The following is a 27,824-nucleotide window of genomic DNA, read 5'->3' on the forward strand; positions in this document are numbered from 1 at the left end:
ATTCCATCTGGAACCAAAGAGAAGTAAATGTCCGTGGGGGTGTCAAGCTAAAGAAGTTCCAGAAAGAGCACAGAGTCTTAAAGTGATATCAAGCAGCAGAGCTGGACATTTACAGTGTGTTTTATAAATGAATAAAATGAAACACAACTGGAATATGTTCATTTGCATGTTTTCTGGGACTGTGTTCAGCGCAACCCAAGGCACATTGGCTACTGTTCTCCACTGGTCACAAGCTCTGAAGGGTGGCTCAGAACTCTGTATCATTTCCAGAAGTCTGTCATATCTCAATCTGATCTGACCCCGCCAGAAACAGGGGATATATCATAACTGTTGTGAGTGCTCTGCTCCACCCACTGATCACATTTTATACGGTTAAAATTACAATGAAAAAAAGAAGAAGAAAAAAGCGTGATATAAACAAAAGTTCACTCTGTACTTTGAGGAACTCAAACTCAAAATGGTAGCCACAACACTTGGCCTGGGGTAACTCCAACCTGGAGCAATAGGCTTTCGCGCTTCAACAAGAGAACCTTCATTCGCACCCTGTGTATCCCGATGGTTCCGTATCAGGAGAGACATTGTTGCATGTTCTGGTTCTACAGGGTGCAAGGTGTCCCCTTGATCAGGGCAAGGCTTCCTTGTTCCTCCAGCTTGGAGTCTCCCCTCAGGATTTGCTGTTGTGTAAGCAGACCAGTGGTTCCCCTGAGACACTAATAAAGGGAGTGTGGTGTGTAGGTCTCTAGAGCTGGCGCTAAACTCCCGCACAGGTCTGGGCTGTTCTTTAACGTAAAAGAATTGAGTGTTGGATTCGTGGTGAATGCATTAATACAACATTTCACAAAATTCTCGCTGGTCCTGTTCATGTTTAATGAATTACAGAATGAAGCGCTTAAGGCAGATTTTGTTTATTATTCTGAGTGAGCTCCCCAGCCCCTGGTGGCCCCTCCCTTAACTCCAAACATGTTTAACCAAATAATCAGAACCAGAATAATCAGAGTAATGTGCTTCTCTCCTCTCTTCTGTCCTTTATACACTCAATGCTGTGGCAAAGGCTGAGAGAGAGAGAGAGAGAGAGAGAGAGAGAGAGAGAATAACAATGGAGTGATAGAGAAAATAAGTTGAGTTAAAGAAAGAGACAAATGAGAGTGAGAGAAGGAATAATGAAAGAGTGAAAGAGTAAAAGAGAGATGAAATAGAGAGAATGTGAAAGAGATGATACACAGAGATAACACTCCTTTGGAAAAGAGAGTGAGAAAGAAATGGGCGAGAGAGAGAAAAATAAAGAACCAGAAGAAGAGAAGGATGAAAGAGAGAGAGAACTGTGGAACAGGGACAAAGAGATAAGAGAGGAGAAGGAGAGGAAGAGAGAGAAGGAGAGAGAGAGAGAGAGAGAGAGAGAGAGAAAGCGCTGTCCAGCGGTGCTGCACTGATCTGTGATTAGCGGAGCTACATTGAGGGTTAATCCGGGATCTGTGGCCGGTTCTATCTGCTGCAGGTTATCAGCTCAGCCTCTGCCTGCTCCATGGAGCTGCACACACACTGATAAAGCCCCGAGCACAGAGCGGAGAGCAGGGACACGGCTAATGCCTGACCACAGGCTCATGCGCTTGACCACGAGTGTGACCAGGCCTCAGATTTACACTCCTAATTAGATTTCAACTCCTCTCAGCTAGAAACAACACTGCACGCCTTTATAGCACTCTCTCATTATTTTCACTGGGTCTATTACATTAATACAGGACAATATTAATATTCTGCTGTTCATCTGAGTATGTGCTGCATATTTCTCTGTGAATAGAGACTTACGTTTGAATTTCTTATTTTATTATCAATATAAATTGTATCAGATTGTTGTTAAGTATTTTATAATAATTACATTCTTAATGAGAGCAGTAATATGGAGGTTGAATGTTTTTAAATTAAAACTTACTTGTAATTGAAAATGAGGAAATAATTGATAGTTACATAGTATTTGATGGTAATTAAAATAATTATATAAAAATGATACTCTAGCAATTGATAAATTCTAATTGATAGTTACATACTAATTGTTGGTAGTTAGATTTATAATTGATAGGAGTTGCATTGTAACGGATGTAATATGACAATTGATAGAAGTTACTTTGTAATTGTTAATTACATTCTGAATGATATTAGTTACTTAGTAATAAATATTCCGGATTGAAATGCTACAATTTAAAGTGCGATTATAAATAGTTTTGGTTGTTATTCCTTTTCTTGTTATAATCGGTTTTGTTGTAATTACTACTAATTACTGCTAATAGTTACTTATTTTCTTTCTTAACTAATATGTAATACTAATGTTTTAGCTTCATAATATATCATAATTCCATGTGCTTTAGACAGTTGTTTTGTCCTTTGTTGTTTTTCTGTTGTTGATGCTATTATTAATAATTATGATTAGAAATGATCATGTGTTTATTGTTATCATAACAATGATGACCTATGTATGTGTTGCATGAATTGTCAGATGGTATTTGTCAGTGCATCTCTGGTAGCAATAATTAGTATTCCGAATCAGTATAATGAAAATTAAATTAACACATTAGCAAACAAACAAACCATATGCTATGAAACTGTGCTGTGGGGAATTAGTGTAATTTTTTGTTTTGGTTCTTTGTCATATTTACAATGCTATGATTATTCATCGTGTATGTTGTTGATATTATTTATCAGTCACGGATTTCTCAGATTAATGACACCCGTAGTCATGTGAGTCTACAGTCAGCATTGTTTGTCTGCTACCATATCAAACCATGCTGTCACATCACAACAGAAATATAGCATTCAGAGAGCCGTGTAGGTCAGTGATAATGACTTTTATTTTCACATGGCAGACACTTATTATATATGCTATATACTTCATATGTAATGGCCCTGTTACAGACACTATTTCCCCCTGCTTTTCTATTCATAGATCCTTATCAGCGAAGGTCACTTTGACGGTCATCTGCATGGTTTTGATGACTGAAAGTTCCGCAGGCTCTAGCCCACGCTGCACCTCCTCCATCGTTAATCACAGCGAGCTGCAGGACCATAAACGGGCCAGCAGACAATACTGAGCATCTTGGGACGGCTGCTCCTGTGAATAGCTGGGGCTACTAGTGCTCTTTAACACTTAGGTGCTATTTCAGTCCTTTAAAGAATATAATCTGGCAATGGTGCAATTTTTCAATTAGAGCCTGTTCTATTTACTGCATTGTACTGGGTTGTGTTTAAATCAGGCGGACCAATCAGAGCTCCATTGTCAGGGTTGCAAAACAAACAAATGAGCACCAGGACGGCTGTGTGTTCATAGCAGAACACAAAAGCTTATAGAACTAGCAACACACTGACTATGAAACAAAACGTAATCCTTTTTAATGAGAAGTACAACACATAGAAACAGAGGCTGAAACTCCCCCACTGACCTACGGAAATACCTGCGGATGAGGAATGAGGTGCTGGAGCTCCCATGGTGACCCAAGTGTGTGCAGTGTTTAGTTGCAGTAAATGGTAAATTTAAAATAAAAATGATAAATTCATCTTCACTGCTGCTGCTACACAAAGAATCAATTTATTTTTCTTCCAGAAATTTCTGGTATTTTCAGAGTGTTTAGTCAAAAACACGCTGGACTTGGTGTGAAGTTTCCACTACGTTAAAAGTCTAAAATGAAAACTATATATTTCATCTGAAAAAATTTGGATCGGTGGGAATAAGGTTAAGGTCAGTTTTAGAGTTAGGATTAGGTTTAGTTTTCCAGCTGTTCGTGTGTCACAGAGTAACCTGTATATCCACGCAGGACAAGCTACATTTTGTAAACATTGTAGAAATCCTGGGATGGTGTCTTGTTTCTCCTGGATTAGGGGGGAATTGTGGGCATGCAGAATTGATCTCCCCCTGAGCTTCAGGAGGGAGGAGGCAAACATACTGACTGGCATAACATAACAGAGGAGAATGCAAACTGTCCAGATCTGTCACATCAGCTCACAGACACACCCTCCCAGAGACTGAGGCTGATGTTAGAGTCAGTGCCTCGACCCAGCATTCCCTTCCATTATCGCCATTATTCCCTGTTGTTCAACACTGATCAACCTGCTGTATCTGAGTGAGTGAGTGTAAACCTGGGGTGGAGCCTGCTGTGGAGCTTTGGAATGGACCACATGTGATGATTTGTCAATGAAGCCTGTATATTGCCTGGTATTGGCCGGTGTTGGTCAGCGTTTCAGCGAGGGATGTGCTGATGGACAGATGTCAGGTTCGAGTTGAGGGGAATCCACACAGCTGGCCGCCACCACACAACAGTTTTCAATACCACAGCTGTGAAGAGAGCGGGATAACAAGGTCCCCCAAGCCCTATTATTTGGGTTTATTTGAGAAACTTTACCTGGATGTTTTTGTGAGTGTGTGGTGTGTGTGAGTGTAACTCTTGTGTCAAATGAAACAGACGAAGCCTCAGTTTTCACCTTCCAGAACAAAACACCAGCTCCTTTTGTGCTCGCTTTCCTTCGCGGCAATTAATGCAAATCCGCCTCGCCACCTGTCTGCCTTCGTGCCACGTTGTTATGACTTGGCACTCATTGGGGGTGTGTGTGTGTGGGGGGGGGGCACATTTTTTGAGATGCTTTCATTGAGCAAAGTTGGCAGGAGAATTACTCGCTTAATTCACCAAACACATAAACAAGCAGCCATCGCCACATTATTCACTCTCGTGGCAATTCTGCGAGACATCTTTCATTTCCCCTAATGCCCACCAACTGTAGCACTGGCACGTTTTATTAGTTAGGGGATATATTCAGATAAGGGGTTGGGATTGAAGGGGGAGACAGTACGTGAGTACAAGTATGTGTATTGGGCGGCACGGTGGCGCAGCAGGTAGGTGTCGCAGTCACACAGCTCCAGGGGCCTGGAGGTTGTGGGTTTGATTCCCGCTCCGGGCGACTGTCTGTGAGGAGGTGTGTTCTCCCCGTGTCTGCGTGGGTTTCCTCCGGGTGCTCCGGTTTCCTCCCACAGTCCAAAAACACACATTGGTAGGTGGATTGGCGACTCAAAAGTGTCCGTAGGTGTGAGTGTGTGTCTGTGTCGCCCTGTGAAGGACTGGCGCCCCCTCCAGGGTGTATTCCCGCCTTGCGCCCAATGATTCCAGGTAGGCTCTGGACTCACCGCGACCCTGAACTGGATAAGCGCTTACAGATGAATGAATGAATGAAGTATGTGTATTTCTGTATTTTCTGATACTGATACCTATACTCACCTAGAATTAAGCAGAGTCAGGAGCATTGTGTAGTAGTGTAGTTATTAATTAAAACATTTTTGTTAAGTTAAAAACTTTGTTTCTTTCTGGATACTGTCCATTTTTTATTGAGCATTTTCCCACATTACACCACCCATAATTACATCATTAAAGTATCTATCTCTAAACTACAAACATGAGAGCAACAAGCTCTTGCATTTGCACAGTGTTGTGCATCTTTGGTAAGACAGTTTCCGTTATACTAATACGGCTGGGAAGTTCTGCACCTGGGGGTGTTTATGTCTTGGCAGTGTTTATTTAAGAGCAGCTGCCTGATCTATGGTGTCGGCTCCAATTCAAAATTTGCGAGCAGAGAAAATAATTTAGTGTGAGGAAAAACCACGTCAGGCAACGTTCAGTGCTCTTGCATATCCTGGGAATACACTTTAAGTGAAGAAAAACCCACCTTGTTTGAGGACAGTCAAAATAGTATGTCATACTCACTGCTTTTGGGTGTTCCCGCAGTGCACTTTGCTTGGGTTGCCGTCACTGATTGTAAAATAGTTCCAGATTGCTGACATTTTGAGTTGTTTACTCATTAGCACAGCAACGTGCACTAGGCACAAGGTATCGGATGTTGGTATTGGTGCCTCTTTTGCTATTACAAGTATAAGTAAATGAACACGGTATCTGGTAAATACCCCATACCAGTATCGGTATTCATGCATCTCTACCTTTTATGGTAAGGGTTGCACAGTATTAAAAATGACAATTGTAATTGTATTCAACAAAATTGCACTTAAAAATTAAGTATTCATACACTACTGTATGTTCACGAATGCTAACATTGGAATCACCATGTTTAAATAGTTTAACCCTCCAGTGGACAGGAGCTTCTGACTATTTGGAGTGCTATTTTCAGTCAAATATGCAGTAACTTGTTTAGTTCTATTTGCCTGAGATATAAGAAAGCCTCAGATTTTTTACCACACTGACCCTATGCTCTTAAAAATAAAAATGCGATGCCACAGAAGAACCACCTTTTGTTCCATAAAGAACCTTGTTTGTTAAAGAGACTCCTGAGAGTGAAGAACCTTGTAAATGTTTAAAGAAACTTCACTTGTTTTAAAGGTTCTTTAAAAGTTTAGAAATTATCAGCAAAAATGATCCTTTATGGAACCAAACATGGTTCTTCTATGGCATTGCACGAAGAACCTTTGTAGAACCTTTATTTTGAAGAGCATATGAGGGACAGTGAGGGAGAATGGTTTACTTTACTTAACCCTATCTTGACTTTTGCCCTGAGCTGGATGTGTACAACTGCAAGCATTTTTAAAATCCTTTTGCCATGAGAATTTGATTGGATTCAGCAGTAAATACATTATTGAAGTCAGGTTCTGATGTTGAATGATTACTGGTTCTAGATCACAGATAACAGCCTAATTTTGAGGGCTCTAGCAAATGCTACGCCTTGAGCAGGGTGACCTGAAGTTCTTTTCACACCCAGAAGAGTATAGGGACTGTTACTGCAGGTGGAGATTGGATGTGGGGGAAGGGGCCTGGTATATTCTATGAGCATTAACCCTGACGGACGTGTACTGACTCTGGACAGCAGAACTCTGGACTAGCTCCACGCTGCTGAAACACATCTTTGGATGTACACGTCCTGATGGAGCGTGCACAGCTAATTCTCTGGAGGGCGTGGAGGTCAGGGCTAGAGTCTTTCTCAGCACTTACAGCTCAGGTTTACCATGTTGCTGTGCCTCTGTGATTGGGCAGACAGCAGGCTTTTGACCTTACCGTGTCCATGCTCTACCCCTGATGTAAAACAGCACTCCACTTTCACCAGATTGTAAGCTTTTGCATTGTCTTCCTGTTCTGTATTTTCCCCGGCATTAAGAGATCTTTGTGTTTTTATTTTCTGGGATTGTCCCTCTGGAGTGTTTATTTATCAATTTGCATAGAAATAATTGCAGATGTGGCCATCCTGAATGACATAGAGCAGTCCCTATCCTTATGCACCTTTCCCCAGTGTGTCATCATGCCCCTGTAACGTACTTGAACATTAGCTACATTTGAATTCATCCAGCTGTGTTTTATTTTGAACTCATAAACACAAGAATTCAGCAGCTCATGAGCCTAAGGTTCTTTTAAGGATATAATATAAAATATTAAAAATTGAGTATGAGAAATAGCAGGCAAGATATCTGTGTTTGTACATTATGACTTGTTATTGATTGTAATAATTTCATAAGGACACAGGTGGCGCTGTGACTAAAGCTATGCAAAATCCACAGGAAAAACCACAGAAACAGTGCTGTAAACTGCTGTGGGAGAACTTTTAAAAAGGATATAATTCTGCCGTTTAATTACATTTTTAGAGCTTAGAGGTTATGGTTAGGTGTTGTAGAGTATTGTAGAATAGTTTTTAATGTAATACAACTTTATAATGTAACTTTTGATTTTCCAGAACCATTGAATTTAACCAAACTTCCAATGCAACCAAGACCTTTATCAGGTATCATTTCTGAAATAATACAAACATGGCCTCTGCAGTTTTCTGGTTTTAAACTGCTGAGTTTGTTCTTTCACTCAAGTTGTTTTTTGGGGAAGGTACATTTACAATATTCACTACTTGGGCCTGTGAATTTCTTGATAATAGGAAAGTCTTTCTGGAGCACTTTTCATCGTTATATGAGCACTTACAGCTTTGGGGATTGTTGAGAGACGTTTAGCAATAAAGAGGATTAGAAAGTGAAGAGAAATGGATTAGGATTAGAAATAGTTCTTGTCTCTCTCTTTTTTTTTTTCTCTGTATTTTGAAAAGAAGAAATTACTGCGATTATAATAAAGCCGTTATTCAAATCCAGCTTCAAATGGGCATTAAGAAGTCACCTTCAAACAGCGGCACTTTTCTTTCCCAGTGAACACTGGGCCGTGAGCCTGGACATTATTGTTGATAGTGGTCATTATTTTTTTTTCTGACGCTTCAAGTGAAAACTGAGAAATGATTTCCTTGTTCTGAGTTTGGCGAGGTGAGCTGCGGCTGGAATTCTAAAATGGTCTAAAAATGTCAGTTAAAAAAAAAAGGCGAGAAACGCAGCAGGAGCATTAATATCACTCATTCCGACTGCCTTTCTCAGGGACATGTGCAGATCTGGCTTCATCCTCCTTTTGTCCAGTAATGTTCCTAATGAATAACGATGTGTAAAGTGAAGTCCTGGCGTGTGACAGTCAGATGTGAGGGTTAAAATGAACAGGCTGTTACTATCTGTCAGTATTACCGCTGTCAGGCCCTTGGTCCATAGAGGCTCACTATTTTCATTACATACCTTAACTTTCTCCCATTGATCATGAGGGCTAGGAGCACTGGAGCCAGATCTACGGCCTTGGTTCAAAGATTCGCAGACACTCCTTATATAATGATCCATTTAATCTATTTTAAATTCAAGCTAAATTTTCACTTATGTAGGTGCAGCAGCAAAGGTTCACCCAATGTCAAGTGTCAGCTAGAAGGGTATGAAGACCTCCACCACTGGAAGCCCATCCATTCTTGTTATGAGTTGGGGTGGTGTCTGTGATCAAGAATTAATCATCGAACAACAGTACGTCATCTCACGGAAATTTGTGGTTGAATCCGACAAGGTACACAAATGCCATATTAACACCATTCAGTTCAACTTGGTTTTCTGACATGGTGCTGGTTTGTAAGTGTGTGCTGTGCTGGTATGAATGGATCTAGAGTTATTAACCACTGTGTCCCCTCACTGTTGGACCACCTTGTAGAATGTGCAAAATGACCCATAGCTTATCTGTTGCTGCACAGTTTGTGTTAGTCATCCTCTAGTCCTGACCACCAAGGAACAAGGTGAAAGGAGGCTAATAAAGTATGAAGAGTAACCGATAGACTATAAATTGTAGAACTGCAAAGTGAACATATAAGGGCAGTGGAGCTGATAAAATGGACAGTGGAGTGTGGAATACTGGAGTGTGTGACCAGACAGTGCTAGAATTTTTCCTCATCTCCCTTTGTCTGCTATATGTTTGTCATCTGGACTTGTCCCAAAAGTAACACGTCCATCTTTCAAATGACCCGAGGAGAGAGAGAGAAAAGCCTGGACAGGATTGTTCCATTAAAATGACTGCAGATGTTTAACAGTATGAGGAGGGGTCCAACAGCAAACTTGTAAAACTAGAACAAGTCTTGGCTTTTGCTGATTTGTAATTGGTACCAGGGTCTTTTTCTTTTTTTTTTGGCTCCAATCCACATTTCTTGTTTGGCATTTTTATTTATATGAATCGAGTATTTTGAGACTGATATGGACCTCATCCGCCAAAGATTTCCAATCTCCAAGCCTAGCACACACTTGTCTTTTGTGATATTGATGTGACGACTGTGCTTTTATGAGCTTCATGTCTTCATATAGGCTTCATGTCTCTGGAGGAAAATTGTGGAGATACACGCTGATTCCTAGAGAAACTTCCTGCAAACTGCCCTCCGAGGGTCTCCATTTTAGCTCTGCGGTCTCCTGATTAGTGTCTGTGGTATCTGCTCTTTTAAAGTGCTAGTTTTCTTCATTGTCCTCCACGGGAGCCAAATAGCAGGAGACAGCGAATTGCAGCCTCTTCCTCAAGGTGATCTAGAAGATTACACCCAAGTGTGGGACTTGAGGGGAGTTTAATTCCTGATGAATGTCAAAATATCCAAAAGCGCAAGCACCTGAGAGACACTTAAGCTGCTCTGTCTAAACAAAGCAGCCAAAATCAATAGCATTAGGCGCGAGTGTAGAACGGCTTCCACAGCTGTTGGGGGCACAATGAAGTGGAAGGTTTGTCACGGTGAAATTGCAGGCTGTTCCAATTGTCCTTGAAAATTGCATCCGCAATGGATTTACCATGATCAGTTCCTCTATATATGAGCCTTACAGGCACATGGGCCATGGGCTGAATGCCAAAAACTGAGCTGGAGAAAGTGCTCACGTTACACTATCACCAAACATACCTCCTTCACCACAATATCATTTAACACTAATTACCTCACTACACTATCAATGACCTGCTGACTAAACGAATGCAGATGAACTTCTGCCCAAAAGAGATTCCAGCCCTGTGTACTCAACTATTTCACATTTCCACATTCCCTCTGTAGTATGGTTGCATTATACTTCTAACATAACTATATCCACATTCATTCACTGTCTGTAACCACTTCTCCAGTTCAGGGTGCAAAGTAGGAACACACACACACATGCTCGCATCGACGGACACTTTCGAGTCATCAATCCACCTACCAACGTGTGATTTTGGACCGTGGGAGGAAATCAGAGCACCTGGAAAAAACCCACGCGGACACAGGGAGAACACACCACACTCCTCACAGACAGTCACCCGGAGGAAACCCACGCAGACACAGTGAGAACACACCACACTCCTCACAGACAGTCACCTGGAGGAAACCCACACAGACACAGGGAGAACACACCACACTCCTCACAGACGGTCACCCGGAGGAAACCCACGCAGACACAGGGAGAACACACCACACTCCTCACAGGCAGTCACCTGGAGGAAACCCACACAGACACAGTGAGAACACACCACACTCCTCACAGACAGTCACCTGGAGGAAACCCACACAGACACAGGGAGAACACACCACACTCCTCACAGACAGTCACCCGGAGGAAACCCACACAGACACAGGGAGAACACACCACACTCCTCACAGACGGTCACCCGGAGGAAACCCACGCAGACACAGGGAGAACACACCACACTCCTCACAGACAGTCACCCGGAGGAAACCCACGCAGACACAGTGAGAACACACCACACTCCTCACAGACAGTCACCTGGAGGAAACCCACACAGACACAGGGAGAACACATCACACTCCTCACAGACAGTCACCCGGAGGAAACCCAAACGGACACAGGGAGAACACACCACACTCCTCACAGACAGTCACCCGTAGGAAACCCAAACGGACACAGGGAGAACACACCACACTCCTCACAGTCAGTCAACTCGGGAACTGTTACAGAAGCGTTACAGAAACTGCATCTCCTGTGGGCTTTCTGTCCACTGCGCTGTCAGAAAAACTCACTGTGCGTACCCTCAAGGGTACATGTTCTGTACTTTTAATTCGGGAAGGTATTTGTATCTTATTTTATTATAACTGTATATGCTCCGTTTCATCTCCAGGACTTGTGTTATTTTGTATTATTTTACAGAGTTTTATAATGAAAATGACATATATTCACCTCTCTTTCAGGAGAAGAGAATGTAAAGTAGCTTGAGGAAGCAGCTGCACATTAAACCACTGTTGTACCTTTAAAGGTACAATTACACTGTATGTACCTTTAGTGACAATAATGTAACTGTTGGTCCATGAGTGTTTTGAGAGTGATCTGTTTTCTCTGTCTGGTTTTCTTACGGTTTGTGTTTATAGTATGGCTTTGCTGTTTATCCATTTAGTATTGTTTTAGTTTGTTAGTTTCAGATTAATGTTAATACTCGTTTCATTATTGGTGAAAACTACACTGATTACTGTTCATTTGGTTTTGGAATAATAGCTTTTTGGTGCCAGTCTCTGCCTCCAGTCTCTGTTTATTACAAGAAAGAAGCAAAAAGAAAATGTAAAAAAAAGAGTAATTGGTAAAGATATTTTACTTTGAAAGAAAACTGAATAGAATTTATTTGTATGAAACATGCTCTGAAGGTATTTACTGCTGAGAAAGTCTTAAGGAAAGCTGCAGCCTGAACAGAGTTGTTAGCAACAACATTCAGTGGCGTGATACAGTGGTTGTGAAAGAAATGTGCTGTTGTTTCACAATAGGTTAGAATGCTTATCAGCCAATCAGAAACTGTACTTGAACTCCATCCCTGCAGGGAGAGGCAAACGATTGGTTGTACCCAGAGTTCACTGAGGACTTTCTACTTGAAACGTCTGATGTGTATCACACAGTGCTCCAACTTTCTGCCTGATGATTACAACGTTAGGCTGAGTGTTTTAGCTCAGTGCTTGTCAGGTCTGTAACCTTGACTGGTGTATTTTATTTTTGTATATGTTCATTATTACCGCTCCCTTGAGGGCGAAGGGCTGTGGTGCGATGGAACACTTGCCCATTAAATTCAGCAGGTTTCCAATCATGTGCTTAATGTCCCTGCTCACAGCTGGCCAGTCACCCCCCACCACTCTATAACAAGACCGTGCCTTTCATACCCAGACAGTCCTCTATGGCAGATGTGGGCTAAAGGATAGAGATGAATTTTAGTCATCTCCATTTCAGCCACTAGCTATATCTTCCCATAATTACCCAGTGCTACCAAGACAGGACTGTGAAGACTAGCATGTGCTTCCTCCAGGACAGTGCCACATGAATACAGTTCAACACACTTGAAGGAGGACGCTAATCAATTAACTACAAACGGGGGAAGTGGGAAATCGTGAAAGTTGTAAATCTTGTTCCAGTCTCTCTCCTGCTCTCCGGAAATCTTGCTTCAATCTGGCTTCAACTCACTGGAAATCTCAATCCTGTCTAGTGTCACTGCACCCACTTGTGAAGATCTCTCAACTCCCCTGGAAATCTTACTCCAGCCACTTGGAAAACTCTTCGAGACGCCTAGCAATCTCACTTCAGACTCACTCCAGCTGCTTGGTAATCTTGTTCCAGTCTGACTCTAATTCCATAAAAAACTCACTCTAGTCTCATTTCACTGCCTGGAAAACTCATTCCAGTCTCACTCCACTGCCTGGATATCTCATCCCAGTCTCACTAGAGCCACCTGGATATCTCATCCCAGTCTCACTAGAGCCACCTGTAAATCTCAATCCAGTCTCATTCCACTGCCTGGAAATCTCATTCCACTTTGAAAGCTCAATCCAAATGCCTGGCAACCTCACTTCAGACTCATTCCAGCGTCCTGGTAATCTCATTCCAGTCTGACTCCAATTGCTTGAAAATCTCACTATTCTTCAACCACCTTGGAATTTCACTCAGGTCACGTTCCATTTCCCGGAAATCTCACTCCAGTCTCACTCCACTGCCTGGAATATCACTCCAGTCTCATGCCACTGCCGGGAAATTTCATTTCAGTCTCACTCCAACCACTTCTCAGACCTGTCTCTCTACAACCATGTGGAAATCTCATTCCCGTATCACTCCAGTACCACTCCGGTCACCTGGAATCACCCTTTCCAGCTTCCTTATCAAAGTTGACACCCCTGAGCTTTCTGATGTACAGCACTTTATCAGGGAAATATATGCAGCACAGTTTTCAAACTAACAAGCATTAATCACAAACTGCAGCTTTTTACTTAAACAGCTTGCCCTTTGCAGAGAAAAAGAAAGAGAGTAAGAGCAACAGTTAATTTAGCTTGTTCTAGACAGGTCTATACATCTCTTTCATATCTTTGCTATAGGTAACATCCTGGGTTGCTTGTCAGGTGAGAAAATCTGTGCTGGAGCTAAACCAGGCCAAATTTTCCCTCAGGATAAGCGTCGCACTGTTGGACTATATTGGGGATGAAATTACCCTTGAAGATTAAAACATGGCGCTGTGCCGCTGAGCAAGGTTACTGCCTGATGCCTAGTGCAGAGGAGAGTGGAATGCACACACACATACATACACACACACACATACAATGCTACTCCATTTCAGGGGAGCCAAAAACATCTGGGATGCCTGTCATGCATGCAATTAAGTAATTACATTTTCTAAATCAAATTACACCAAGGGCCCATTAATAAAATGACCAATTGCCCATATACAATCACCTTAATGCAATGCAGCATTTAGCGCCCCAATTAAATCCAGTTACGGAACGTAAACCATCTCTCGGATCGCGGGTGATATTTCAGCTGTCTTTTCCCCCTCTTTTTGATTAAAGGCACCAGAGCAGGATTTCATTAAAGACATCGTTTAGCATCTTTTAGCATTCCGTCCCTTTGCAGGCTTGTCTGCATTCTGCTGATCGGCTAATCCCTTAAAAGTGGTGGTGCGGTAGCATTGATTTTGCAGAGAATTTCTCCTCCGTCCCTATGACAGCTCAAACCGGCGGACTCTGAATTATCGATAGATGGAAAACGGCGCCAGTTGCATATATGCATGAGTTTAGCATCCAGCTACAGTACAGTCACGAAGGGACAGCACTTGATTGGTTCTTTAATGTGTGAAGTTATGGAAGTTTAGGAATGAGGAATGGAGCTCAGGCGTTGTAGAAAGATTAGTCCAAATGCAGCTGAGACCTGTCTAGTGTCCAAAGGTTTTCTCTTCATTTTGGCCAGACCTACACATACTACAAAGACACGGTGTTTCTTTCTAGATCCAGTGTATTCTTAGGGAGTTTGTCGTAAATTTGCTGTAATAACAGCCTCTACTACTTTAGAAAGGCTTTACATAAGAAGTTGGCACTTCTCAGGTTTTAATTTGATGGCATTTTGTCACATAAATCTGCTGATGTTGGGAGATTAGTCCTAGATCATAAAATCCACTATACCTCACCCCAAAAATAGCAGATAGTGTTTTTTTTTTAATCGTGTGAACAGTCCTTTAATCTTTAATTTAAAAACCACTTTTGCCAACACATGGCATTGAACATGGCAACCTCAGAAGTGGCTTCTCCCAAGCATTTCATTCTATTGACAGTGCAATCATGAATACTTTTCACTAAACAACCTGCCATGGCATATCCACCTTGTTCAGTGCGACAGTGTGAACAATGGACACGACCCCATAAAGTCGCCATCTCGACGTGGTGTCGCAGGGCCAGGTCTGTGCAGCTACACCTCAACAAAAGGCAAGAGTCTCTGAAGGAGGAAATAAAAATAAAACATCCACGTCCAGCCTGTACGGAAAGGTTAAAAGATCTCTCTAAGATGTCCAGCCTAATTGCACCCAGTACACTGTAAGTGCACTTTCAGTGTTGACAGGAGTGCAGAATTCATATTCACTGAGACTTGGGCGGGCAGCTTTTTCTTGAGGAGGGGCCCCCTGGCCTCGAGGTCACCACGGTTCAGTGAGGTTCATGGTCATGGCTCAGTGACTCATTGAGTTTTCAGGCACCTCTTGACCACTTCAGCATCAAGCCAGTTTAATTAGCATTGGCTAGCTCTCTTCCTCTGCAGCAGGGAATGGACTAAAGCAGTATATACTAAACAGGGGATCACAATGATCTGCAATTATAGCGGCATGTCACAAGACTTTTTCCCCCATTTTGGGTCTCTGGGACTTCAACCTAGAGTGCGTTTTCAGTGGCAGTCATTGATGGCTACACTTATTGATTTGGACTTATCCTTGGCTAAGCGCCTGGAACTAAAAACCAAATAACCAAGTCTTTCACTTCACGGGCCATACCACTGCTGCACACGCGGAGCTCTCAGATACGTGACCACTTATTTAAATGGTAGGAAATCTGCTTCCAGAACAATCCCTATAGCAGTATATATTTATATAGAGTAGATTTGTGTGTGTATATAATATATAATAATTATATATATATATAATATCGTATTTTGAAAAGTAGATATTATAACAGTATATATAACAGAAGGGTAGTCAAATAAGAACATAGCAAACCACAAAAAGGAAAGATATTTAGCCATAGCAAATTTGACTCGTTACTCCATAACAGTGGGCACAAACACACACACACTCAGAAATGTGAAAGGACAAAACGTTGCAGGCCTGAATCATGGCTTGTGTAAAGTGAGGCTCAAAACATTAACAGCCACTTCAAGTGGCTTAATGCAACCAAAACAAAACTTTAGTTGGTGCGTGCTCAGTACTCACGACCTCTCTAGGGAAAGTTCTGGATCTCTGGTGCCAGCAAGAGGACATAGAGCCAGTCTGAGAGCAGTAAAGGGCAAAAACGAGGCCCATGGAATGGTGAAATGTCCGAGCAGTCCAATACAGCTCCCTGGTCAGCAGTTGTAGCACTGTGTAGCTCACTGAACTCTGCAGAAACACTCGCCGTGTCCTTATCAAATGTGCTTAAAAGTGTCACACTTTGGATGCATTTCAAGCATGAAAACTAGCTGTTGTGCCACAAGGCTGAATCAGCTTGTTGCTCTGGCGCTCTCTCTCTCTCTCTCTGAAATTTATCTCAGCAGAAATCAGTGAAAATTAAGTTGTATTATCACACATTAATTATTGCACTAATAAAAATGAACTTTCTAGAATTTCCTGTAAAACCTATATATTTACAAAATAAATTTAATAAATTTGATCTGGGGGCGGCACGGTGGCGCAGCAGGTAGTGTCGCAGTCACACAGCTCCAGGGGCCTGGAGGTTGTGGGTTCGATTCCCGCTCCGGGTGACTGTCTGTGAGGAGCTGGTGTGGTCTCCCCGTGTCCGCGTGGGTTTCCTCCGGGTGCTCCGGTTTCCTCCCACAGTCCAAAAACACACGTTGGTAGGTGGATTGGCGACTCAAAATTGTCCTTAGGTGTGTGAGTGAATGTGTGTGTGTGTGTGTGTTGCCCTGTGAAGGACTGGCGCCCCCTCCAGGGTGTATTCCTGCCTTGTGCCCAATGATTCCAGGTAGGCTCTGGACACACCGCGACCCTGAACTGGATAAGCGCTTACAGAGAATGAATGAATGAAATTCTATCTGGTTACAATTTGTTTGCCTCCTTTCACTCTGTTTTTCAATAGACCCCAAGAAGAACACCACAGAGCAGGTGGATCATTCTCAGCGCTGCAGTGACACTGACGTGGTGTGTTAGTGTGTGTTGCGCTGGTACGAGTGAATCAGACACAGCAGTGCTGCTGGAGTTTTTAAACATGGTGTCCACTCACTCTCCTCTCTGTTAAACACATCTACGTCCTTGATCCACGTTGTAGATGTAAAGTCAGAGACAGTAGCTGCACAGCCTGTGTTGGTCCTCTTTTTGGGGGTTAGTGGGAAAGGGGCCTTACAAAGAGTAGCAGACAGGCACCGGTTTGTAACTGTAGAACTGATGAGTGCATATGTGTACACACACTCCTGAATCCTTCCCACCTGTACAGCAGTAGTGTCTTTGTTCTTCTGGAAGCTAAGGCGAGAGTTGTAAGTGTGTGTAATTGTTGCCGTGGTTTTTGTGGGATGGGGTCAGCACACTCAGGCGGCTGATCAATGCCTCTGTAATGACTCCTAGTCTCTCTCTGACTGTGGCATTTAAAGGCAATCAGCACATCTTGGCTCACGTCGAGCTGGAGAGGAGCGATTTGGCGTGTGATAGTGCACCCCTCACGCCCCCCCTCCCCCCACACCCAGTTTTCTTTTGTACTCCTCAGCAGAATGGGCTGCTGTATTGATTGGACGCTGATGTGCTGGGAATATGTGTGAGAGGTGCCATATAACACCACTGCAATGGACAACTTTTCATAAACACGAAAACAAACTTTGGCCTAGAACACACTATGCATGGGTAAAATGACCTTCTCACTGCCTTAGAGTGGGTCTCACAGCATTTAACAACACAGAAGCCCATTGCCACATTATATCAGAGGTAAAAGATCCCACTGTCTTTTAAAATAGGGGGAAACGGTGGTAATGCTCTGTTAGCCATATTAGCATTTTTCATCATAAATCTAATAAAAAGCTGTTAGAATTGTAGCCTCCAATTAATTTTTCAGGTCTTGTGACTGAATATGAGGATGAGTGGACACTGTATTAAAACTTGAGCAGCACTGCTGTGTCTGATCCACTCCTACCACCACAACAGTGGTATTTTATAATTATTATGCTGCATATAGGGCTTTGAAGCAGCTGCACATGAGTAGTCTCACTTCCAAGCTGCAGTTGGAGTGGTGTCTGTGATCCAGAACTCCAACACCTACCTGACCTGAGTGAGGTTTATGTGGATGACTGCCTTCAAACTCTCACAGAAATCTTCCAGTGTGGTGTCCATCCAGGAGAAGGATCTTTGTTCAACAGTTGGACTTTTCAGGTTGACTTGGACTTAATGTCAACACTGATCTACTCAGCTCTGGTCTTTCTAGAGCTATTTTATGCTGCAGCATGTGATAATGCAGCGGAGAGGATATATACATGGTCCTGTGCACCTGGAGGTGCTGCTGTGACTTTTTCCGCAGTTGTCCGTTCACTTTTGGCACAACTTTATCTCTGTAAAGGCCTCAGAGGATCTCACTTATCTCTCCCACAGCAATGAGAAAAGCAGGAGAAATTACAGTCGTCCATCATCGCCAATCCTCCGCAGTTTACTGTCCAATTTGTCTGGGAACAGCGCAGGAGAAAAAAATAAAAAATAATAAAGAAAAAAACGTGCTGCTTTGTGCTGATCAAATGGACAGGAAGTGGGTCGGCCACCAGGGGACCTTTCTAAAACCTGTTTATCTGCCGCAACAATTAGGGAGAGAGAGAGAGAGAGTCCCTCTTTTTTGGAAGGGTGGGGTGGGGTTTGGATGCTGCTTTCACAGATGCTGAAAAATTCACTCGACAGCTTCAGTTTGCCTAGATCAATTAGACCTCAGGAGATACAGGTCCTCATTTTTTTTATTTTTTGATCTGTTATTTTAGTGCACCACGGTTGAATGTGAGTGGGCGCACACAGTAATGACACCTGCCAGAGGTCAGTAAATACACCAGCAGGAATGTGAGAACTGCAGGCAGTGATTTTTTTTGCCTCCATGCGTCTGGAAATTAGTTAATATGAGTCTCAATTCACAGCAGGTTTTCTCTTGATTGTCGCGGTACTGTATTAGTTCATGTGGCCAGTGGCATTTAATGGAATATCTGAGGGGTCATCAAAATCATTGGAGCTGCGGCCACTTCTTCACAAATAATCTTTGTACCAGACCCCAGCTCCAGAAGAGATGGATTTATTTTTTGGTAAATGCAATGAATACAAGAATCTGTGGTATGTTGAGTCATTAAAAGTTTATTTAACCAAAAGCCCTAAGAGACTCTTATTTTGTAAATATAAACACATTTTGAATTTGGCCACTGATTATAAACACTGTTTTTGCACAGTCTTGACTGCAGTCGAGCACAAACTCAGTGTCTACAAAGCTAGGTTGTTGTAGCACATACAGAATGGAGCCTAGCATTGTCTTGCTGAAAAACCCATGGACTTTCCATTACTACATGTCACCTGGCAGCATATGTCCCTCTAAAATAACACAATGTCCTTCCAAAAATATACAAGTCACCAAGGCCATGGACCATAATGTTGCACATCCCTTTACATATGTTGGCTTTTGCATTTTTCACTGATAACACACTTGTTTTGGCACAGAGGGCTTGACATTTTTCCTCAGAACAATCTGAAAAGATTGCCAGACTGACCACAGCACATGTTTCCACTGTTGTTTGGACCACGTGAGGTGGGTTCAACCCTAGAGAACTTGGCAATGTTTCTGCATCAAATTGATGTATGGCTTTCCCTTTGTGTATGTTTTCAGGGTACATTTCTTGAATATGGAATGTGTTTTTATTTACAAACTACATTCTAGATGTATATTTGTGTCAGTTAAATAAAGGTTGAATACAATTAACAAATCGCAGATTCTTATTTTATTTTAGAAAATGTACTAACACTTCTGGAAATGGGTTTTTATATAAACAAAGCGTCCAATAAGTAGTGTGTGGAAATTTGTGGCATCCCCAAAAGTCATATCCTTCAATTTTCTAAGTGAAAACTCATGTGTCAGAAGAAATGCTGTTAAAACAAAGCACATAATCAATGTTCTCTGCTGAATCTTGAATATGCACTTATATAAAGAGTAGGGAATTTCTCAGATGTGAGAAGCTCCTCCTTTTCCTGTTCCTGTTGGAGTGTGAGACAAGTGTCTGTGTTACAATGCTCTTGTTTGAATGTTTTGAGTATTGACTGTACACTATGTATAACTGTGTAAGAATAATGATTATTTTTATATATGCTGGACTACTCCTTTAAAGTCGCTCGATGTTTACTTTGTACCATAGCTTTCCTGAGGACCAGAGGCCAGAGTGTTCGGATTCCACACCTCACAAAACTGGACAAAATTGTCCTTAAGGTAAGCATTTCTTGCTTGAGTTATTTCCCCCATCTCAGCAGCTTGGTTTGTAGTTTTGGAGCTGGAGAGTGTGCTTGGTCAGCACGGACCGGACAGGGCGAGGAGTCACGACTGGGGGAGTGGACATGCTCTGGGCCTTTAGGTCACGCATCTGCATCTCTGACCGGCTCGGCTGCTCTAGTGCCCTTGGGGAAGAATCATTACCTCACTGAGTGATGTAGCACCTCAGTGAGCACTGAAATAAATCAGCCTTGGAGTTTACACTGGCACGGTCTCTGTTTTTAGAGGGGAGAGGAGAGGGAGAGGTCAGATACACACCATACTGTACATCACAGTACAATCTCCAAAATAATAAGGAAAAGCATCTGCAATTTTGAATGGAGTTTAATGGAAAAATTGAGAAATTGAAATACATTTTGGTGCATTTCCAAATTTAAAGGACAGGGTCATTCTTCAAATTGTGTCCAAAAAACAGATCAGAAATTTGAACACTGCCCTTTACACTGTGTCTTGAACAGAACAGAAATGTGTCCATGAACAGATACTATGTGGTGAGCACATGATCATTTTAAGGGAGCACTACTTAATATTAAGTGAGCACATAAGAGGCTCACTTTGTATTATTTTGTGCTCACTACATAGTATCTGGTGCTCACTAGTTAGCATCTAATAACCTCTGGTGCTCACTAAACAATATCTAGTTTAGTATATCTAGCTTACCACATAGTACTGAATCCTCAATTTTTAGTATCTTGTGCTCACCACATAGTATCAGGTGCTCCCAAGTTAGCAACTAATAGTACTCTGTACTCTGTACTCTGTTGATAGTATCTGCTGCTCACTCAGTAATGTTTAGTGCTCACCACAGTATCAGACATATTATCTACACATTATCTGGTGCTCACTAGTTAATGTCTAATAGAAGCAGCAGTATATCTGATGTTCTTCAGTTGTTTCAAACCAACAAATTTGAAAAATAAAAATGTATAAACAGCACATTTTGACATATCTTTTTATTAAACTGTTACACAGCTCCAGGGTGTTTTCCCTGTGTCCATGTGGGTTTCCTCCAGGTTCTCTGGTTTACCCCCACTGTCTTAAAAACACACATTTGTAAGTGCATTGGCTCAAAAGTGTCGCCTTGGAAAGGAATAGCTCCTCCCCCAGGGTGTGTTCCCTCGATTCCTGGGCGGCTCCGGACCCACCATGACCCTGAACTGGTTAAATGGTTACAGACTATGAATGATTGAATGAATATTATACATTTTAAAATAACAATTGTACACTAAAATATGTGGGAAAATTCCATACATTTCTTAATGTGGAGAATATACACAGTGATTTTCACCTGGAGAACTGCTTGTCATTTATCCTTCGCTGTTGGAATTCTGCTAATACCTCCACATGTAAACGGTTAGTGCACTGTGTCTGAAGACGAAGGAAAGCAGCGAGGCAGTGTTGTACCCAGCATGCTCGCAGGGTACAACACTGCCTAAATCTGTTATTTGAGATGTGCTGCAATGCTCTAGTTTCACAAGAGGCCATGAGCAGATCCTGAAATAACAGTGGAACAGTTGCCTGCGATGATAACAGGGTATCATTCGGATTGTTAAACCAACGTCACAGGCTGTACAGAGCTGGCATGAGTGAAGGCCATTGGTCTGTCTCCTCAGCACTCAACAATGGAGTGACCTATGAATAAACACTGCTTATATGGACCACGCCTGTGAAGGCTAAATCAGGGATGTGATATCAGATATCATTTTCGGGCAGGTGCTCAGAGCGGCTTCAGAATGTGCGTAAAACACCTCTCTCCACTTCCTTTTCTCTAATACGTTCAGACTCTCTCTCTTTCCACTTCTTTTTTCCCTCTACTTCTTTTTCTCTAACACTTTTTCTGTCTCTACACCTCCCTATTCTCACTCTCTCTCTCTCTCTCTCTCCCCTGTCTTTCTGCCCAGTCTAGAGTCCTACCTGTGAACCTGTTGGTTGCCATGGAGACTCTGGGGCCTGATTAAAGGCAGTGATGGACGGTGACCTCATGCCGGTGCTTCTCCACCCCTTTCAATCAGCTTCTCTTTCCTCTCCACGCCGCTTCACCATTTCCTTCCTTTACTTTTCTGAGGGCAGAGGAAGAGGCTTTTGTGGAAGTGTAGAGTGGGGCTCCAGCAGAGAGTTGACTGAAACGGTGTGTGTGTATGTGGGGGTGTGTTTGTGTGTGTGTGTGAGAGATGTGCGCTCAAGACCCTGATGGAATACGAACACACACACACACAAACACACACACACACACACACGCACAATGACAGCAATTACCTTTCGGTCCACCTCAGTTTCCTCCATGACTCATCTCGCCTCTTTCATCAGAGGCCTGCTCGCTGAAAAGCTGTGGGGCCTCTCAGAGCAGTCGGCCCCTCACTGAAAACTGTATATTAGACATCATTGGGAACGCTGACGTACAAAATTGTTCTCAAATAATTCTGCTTGCCAACTGCCCAGAGTGGCATCCACCTTGCAGTGGCCTACTGACTGAACCTGAGGGCCCCGGGGGTGTCTTAATAGACCTCTAATACCTTCTGGGATCTGGGATGCTGATATTAGTTGTGGACACTCATCCTTGCAGAGCTTGTTGATAATATACACATAGCATACAGGGGTAAACTATATTTTGTACACATTGTATGAATGCTGGGAATGGTGTATTAGTCAGACACGTATGAGATGATGTTGAGACCAGCCTGCAGCACTCAAGTGAACCTGGTCTCTTCTCTCAGAGCTGGATTTGTTTGGGTGAGAGTGGGTTCACCGTGCTTTTGGTGAACGGTGGAGTGGCAGCCTTCATTGTCCGAAAGGAGCTGAGGCGAGGAATAATATAGGGACGAATGGAGATTGATCTGGAATGAACTGACAAGATGAGGTCATTTGAACAGCAGGCTGTGATTAGACAGAATAAGAGGCAGTTAGGGGGAGAAAGGGAGAAGAAGAAAGGAGCACCTATTTTTCTCCTTTCGCCTCGAACGCTGTCCTGAAGCTGAATGAAATTGCTATTGACATTTGTTTTTCTCCCGTCTCCTGTCTCTTTTCTTATCCACCCATTCCAATTTTCAGTCTGCCTCTAATGTGCCTCCATATCTCTCTCTCTCTCTCTCTTTCTCTCTCTTCAGTCTCTCAGGTCAGAATCGCTTTATTAGCAGGACTGTGTTGCCAAAGCATTATAGCAGCAATAACAAGGAGAAGAATAAAGTAACAAATAACAATATTAATATTTTATTATAATTATTTTAAAATTTTCATTATAATTTAATTATAATAAGTAACAAAAAATCTAATTGAAATGATTAATTGAAATGATTAAGACTGGGGCTTGGGTCAGTAGGGCGGAGTTACAGAGTTTTGGGGGTGGGGTTACAAGGGGGTAGGAGTATGGAAGGTGTTACCCATGGTGTGTTCTCCCTGTGTCCGTGTGGGTTTCCTCCCTGAGGTGCTAAAACACACATTGGTAGGTGGATTGGCGACTCAAGTGTTCGTAGGTGTGAGTGAATGTGTGAGTGTGTGGCACCCTGCCAAGGACTGACGCCCCCTCAAGGGAGTGTTCCCGCCTTGCGCCCAGTGATTCCAGGTAGGCTCCGGACCCACCGCCACCCTGAACTGGGTAAAGGTTACAGACAATGAATGAATGAATGAATTAATGAACACTCCTAATAATATTAACAATTAAATCAGCCAAATTGTTAAAAATGTAATTATGACCAAATACTGTGGAATAAACAAAATTAGATGTTCATTAAATGTTATAAAATAATAAGGTACATTAAGCAATCTTTCTCTCTTACTAGCTCTCTCTCTCTCTTCCTCTATACCCCATCTTTTTCTCTCTTCTCTTCTGACTCCATTCTATCTCGTTCTCCCACTTTGTTCTCTCTCTCTCTCTCTCTCTCTCTCCCTCTCTCTCTCTCTCTCGTTCTTTATATTCTTTAATGTTCAACAGGAAATGGGTGACGTGAATGTATTGTTAGGAAGTTATTTTTTCCTGTCAAAGTGTAAAGAGGCAGAAGAATTCTGTTCTTATCGTTATTGTCATCAATGGCATCCAATTTAAACAGAAGAGCGGGGAGTGCTGCAGGGTGAAAGGCAGGAAGCACAATCACAGAAGCCGTGTTCAGCTTTAAAAGGCACGGCGTCAATTGCGGTGCATACCTAGAGCAGCATGCGTCGGATGAAAAGACTTCCAGAGGAGTGGCGTGATTAGGAAACCATGGATTCTCACCCCCCTGACAGAGTGACACGGGAAAGTCAATCACTCTCCCAGTAATCTGAGAATTTTCTTGCCATTTCATTCTCTTATATATATAATTATATAAGATATATATAAATATCTTATATATATTTACTATTTTTGTAGTTTTAAATTTCTACTCCTTATTTTTGTGTTTCCGCTCATTGCAAGGCTCTGTGAACTCCACCAGCTCTACCACACACAAATCCCAAGACATGTGAAACCCTGCTGTTCTTTGAACCTTGCTCCTGGCACAGTACTGGACAGTTCAACACGCTTGCAGGAGAACACTACATCCAGTTCTGTCGTATTTGGCCTTAAGTCAGTTTGGGTCCAAAACATGGACATTAGATTAGTCTTTAATGTGTCAAAGCTCTTTTCAAAAGCCCGTGTATGGTGGACTCCCCTTGTATTTGTTAGATACAGCTTCTTTTAAAGTTTAAAACAAAATGGGAAGCTCTAGAGCAGCACATGAGCCTAAGGTAACCACGCTTAAACCCAAGCCTCAGAAGGCTATAAATCAAATCAACACGGGGCAATAGAGCAGTGAAAGGAGAAATGTCACCTCTGAGATGAGTTGAAGTGCTGTCTGTGATCCAGACCTAACAATCCAGCAGCAGTATAAGGCTTCAGTAACATCCTCATGGCTGAAAGTCGTCAAATCCCCACAGCAACGTTCAAAATCTGAATTTCTACCAATAAAAAGGACACACTGGAGCAGAGTGTTACCACCACCATGTTTATCTCCAGCTCTGGACTGCTATGCCCAGACTTGCTGATAGTGGTCCCTGTAGGTTTTGTTAAAGGCGTATGTTGTGGGAAGACTTCCACGGCACCGTGTGAGTGTTAAATTACTGAGAGTAAATTTAGTTCCAAAGTCTCATGTGGGTCATAACAAAAAGACAGTCAATAATTATCAAGGATGAGAGGGGTGTCGGCAATCACGAGGTGTTGCACTGGCCTTTTCCAGTCTCTTGCCATCAAAGAAGAACTAGCAGCTTTGATTTCATGTTCTTTTCTTTTAAAACAACCTGTCGGAGCCTTTAACTGCCAGCTTTCAAGACTCGCTTCCTTTCTTCCTTTCTTTTTTTTTCTTCTGTGAACAAATTCTGACGCTGAGGTGATTTATATATATATATATACGTATCAATGATAATCAACATTCATTGACCCATTTTGGACGGGCTGATTATGTCATATTACATTTCAGATGAATACACAGCCTGCTCTCAATGTCAACGTGTGTGCATTGTTTATTAAAAGACATTCCTTTCATGGATTCATGAAATGTGTATAAAATATAGTTGAAGCTGTGCGTATGTACACATGAATTTCAGCCTTAACCCTAACCATAACTGTAAAATATAGTCCACACCATAATCCTAAACCTAAGCCTTAGTCTAGCCATAAAAATTAGAAGCTGCACAAATTTCCTCTTGTGTAAAATACTCCCATAACAGTTTACAGCACTGTGTCTGTGATTCACACTCCGTGAACACGTGAAATTGTCCACGGATGTAAGTGTGTGAGTGACTGGGTGAACGTGTGAAACTGTCCACAGGTGTGAGTGGGTGAGTGACTGTGTGAAATTGTCCACAGGTGTGACTGGGTGAATGTGTGAAATTGTCCACAGGTGTGACTGGGTGAGTGACTGTGTGAATGTGTGAAACTGTCCACAGGTGTGACTGTGTGAGTGACTGGGTGAATGCGTGAAATTGTCCACAGGTGTGACTGGGTGAGTGACTGGGTGAATGTGTGAAATTGTCCACAGGTGTGACTGTGTGAGTGACTGGGTGAATGTGTGAAATTGTCCACAGGTGTGACTGGGTGAATGTGTGAAATTGTCCACAGGTATGACTGGGTGAGTGACTGTGTGAATGTGTGAAACTGTCCACAGGTGTGACTGTGTGAGTGACTGGGTGAATGCGTGAAATTGTCCACAGGTGTGACTGGGTGAGTGACTGGGTGAATGTGTGAAATTGTCCACAGGTGTGACTGTGTGAGTGACTGGGTGAATGTGTGAAATTGTCCACAGGTGTGACTGGGTGAGTGACAGGGTGAATGTATGAAATTTTCCACAGGTGTGACTTGGTGAACATGTGAAATTGTCCACAGGTGTGGCTGTGTGTGTGTGACTGGGTGAATGTGTGAAATTATCCACAGGTTTGACTGTGTGTGTTACTGGGTGAACGTGTGAAACTCTCCACATGTGTGACTGGGTGTGTGTGTGTGACTGGGTGAATGTGTGAAATTGTCCACAGGTGTGACTGGGTGAATGTGTGAAACTCTCCACATGTGTGACTGTGTGAGTGACTGGGTGGGTGTGTGTGACTGGGTGAATGTGTGAAATTGTCCACATGTGTGACTGGGTGTGTGTGTGTGTGACTGGGTGAATGTGTGAAATTGTCCACAGGTGTGACTGGGTGAATGTGTAAAACTCTCCACATGTATGACTGTGTGAGTGACTGGGTGAATGTGTGAAATTGTCCACAGGTGGGACTGTGTGAGTGACTGGATGAATGTGTGAAACTCTCCACATGTGTGAGTGTGAGTGACTGGGTGTGTGTGTGTGACTGGGTGAATGTGTGAAATTGTCCACAGGTGCGTGAAATTGTCCACAGGTGTGACTGGGTGAATGTGTGAAACTGTCCACAGGTGTGACTGTGTGAGTGACTGGGTGAACATGTGAAACTCTCCACATGTGTGACTGTGTGAGTGACTGGGTGAGTGTGTGTGACTGGGTGAATGTGTGAAAGTGTACACAGGTGTGACTGGGTGAATGTGTGAAATTGTCCACAGGTGTGACTGTGAGTGACTGGGTGAACGTGTGAAACTCTCCACATGTGTGACTGTGTGAGTGACTGGGTGAATGCGTGAAATTGTCCACAGGTGTGACTGGGTGAATGTGTGAAACTGTCCACAGGTGTGACTTTGTGAGTGACTGGGTGAACGTGTGAAAATATCCACAGGTGTGACTGTGTGAGTGACTGGGTGAGTGTGTGAAATTGTCCACAGGTGTGACTGGGTGAATGTGTGAAAGTGTCCACAGGTGTCACTGTGTGAGTGACTGGGTGAGTGTGTGAAATTGTACACAGGTGTGACTGTGTGAGTGACTGGGTGAGTGTGTGAAACTGTCCACAGGTGTGACTGTGTGAGTGACTGCGTGAATGTGTGAAATTGTCCACAGGTGACCCACCATGACCCTTCATCCAGGACGTAAGATTAATGGAGGCACAGAGCACATCATGCTTTTGTTGAAATTCCGTTGGTTAACTGAGCACTAGGGGGTTTGACGAATTATCGTTTTGAATTC

General features: G+C 42.7%; 1 long non-coding RNA gene across 1 annotated transcript in view; it reads left to right on the forward strand.

Annotated features, from left to right (window-relative positions):
• Window positions 1-8,770: 8,770 nt before the first annotated feature.
• LOC136689813 (uncharacterized) overlaps window positions 8,771-27,824 on the forward strand; it is a 41,069-nt gene continuing 22,015 nt past the window's right edge. The window contains exons 1-2 of the long non-coding RNA XR_010801737.1: window positions 8,771-8,879; window positions 20,165-20,235. This is a non-coding gene — a long non-coding RNA (uncharacterized lncRNA). The remainder of the gene's footprint in view (window positions 8,880-20,164; window positions 20,236-27,824) is intronic.

This window comes from Hoplias malabaricus, chromosome 1 (assembly GCF_029633855.1).
Source record: "Hoplias malabaricus isolate fHopMal1 chromosome 1, fHopMal1.hap1, whole genome shotgun sequence".
NCBI classification, from domain to species: domain Eukaryota; kingdom Metazoa; phylum Chordata; class Actinopteri; order Characiformes; family Erythrinidae; genus Hoplias; species Hoplias malabaricus.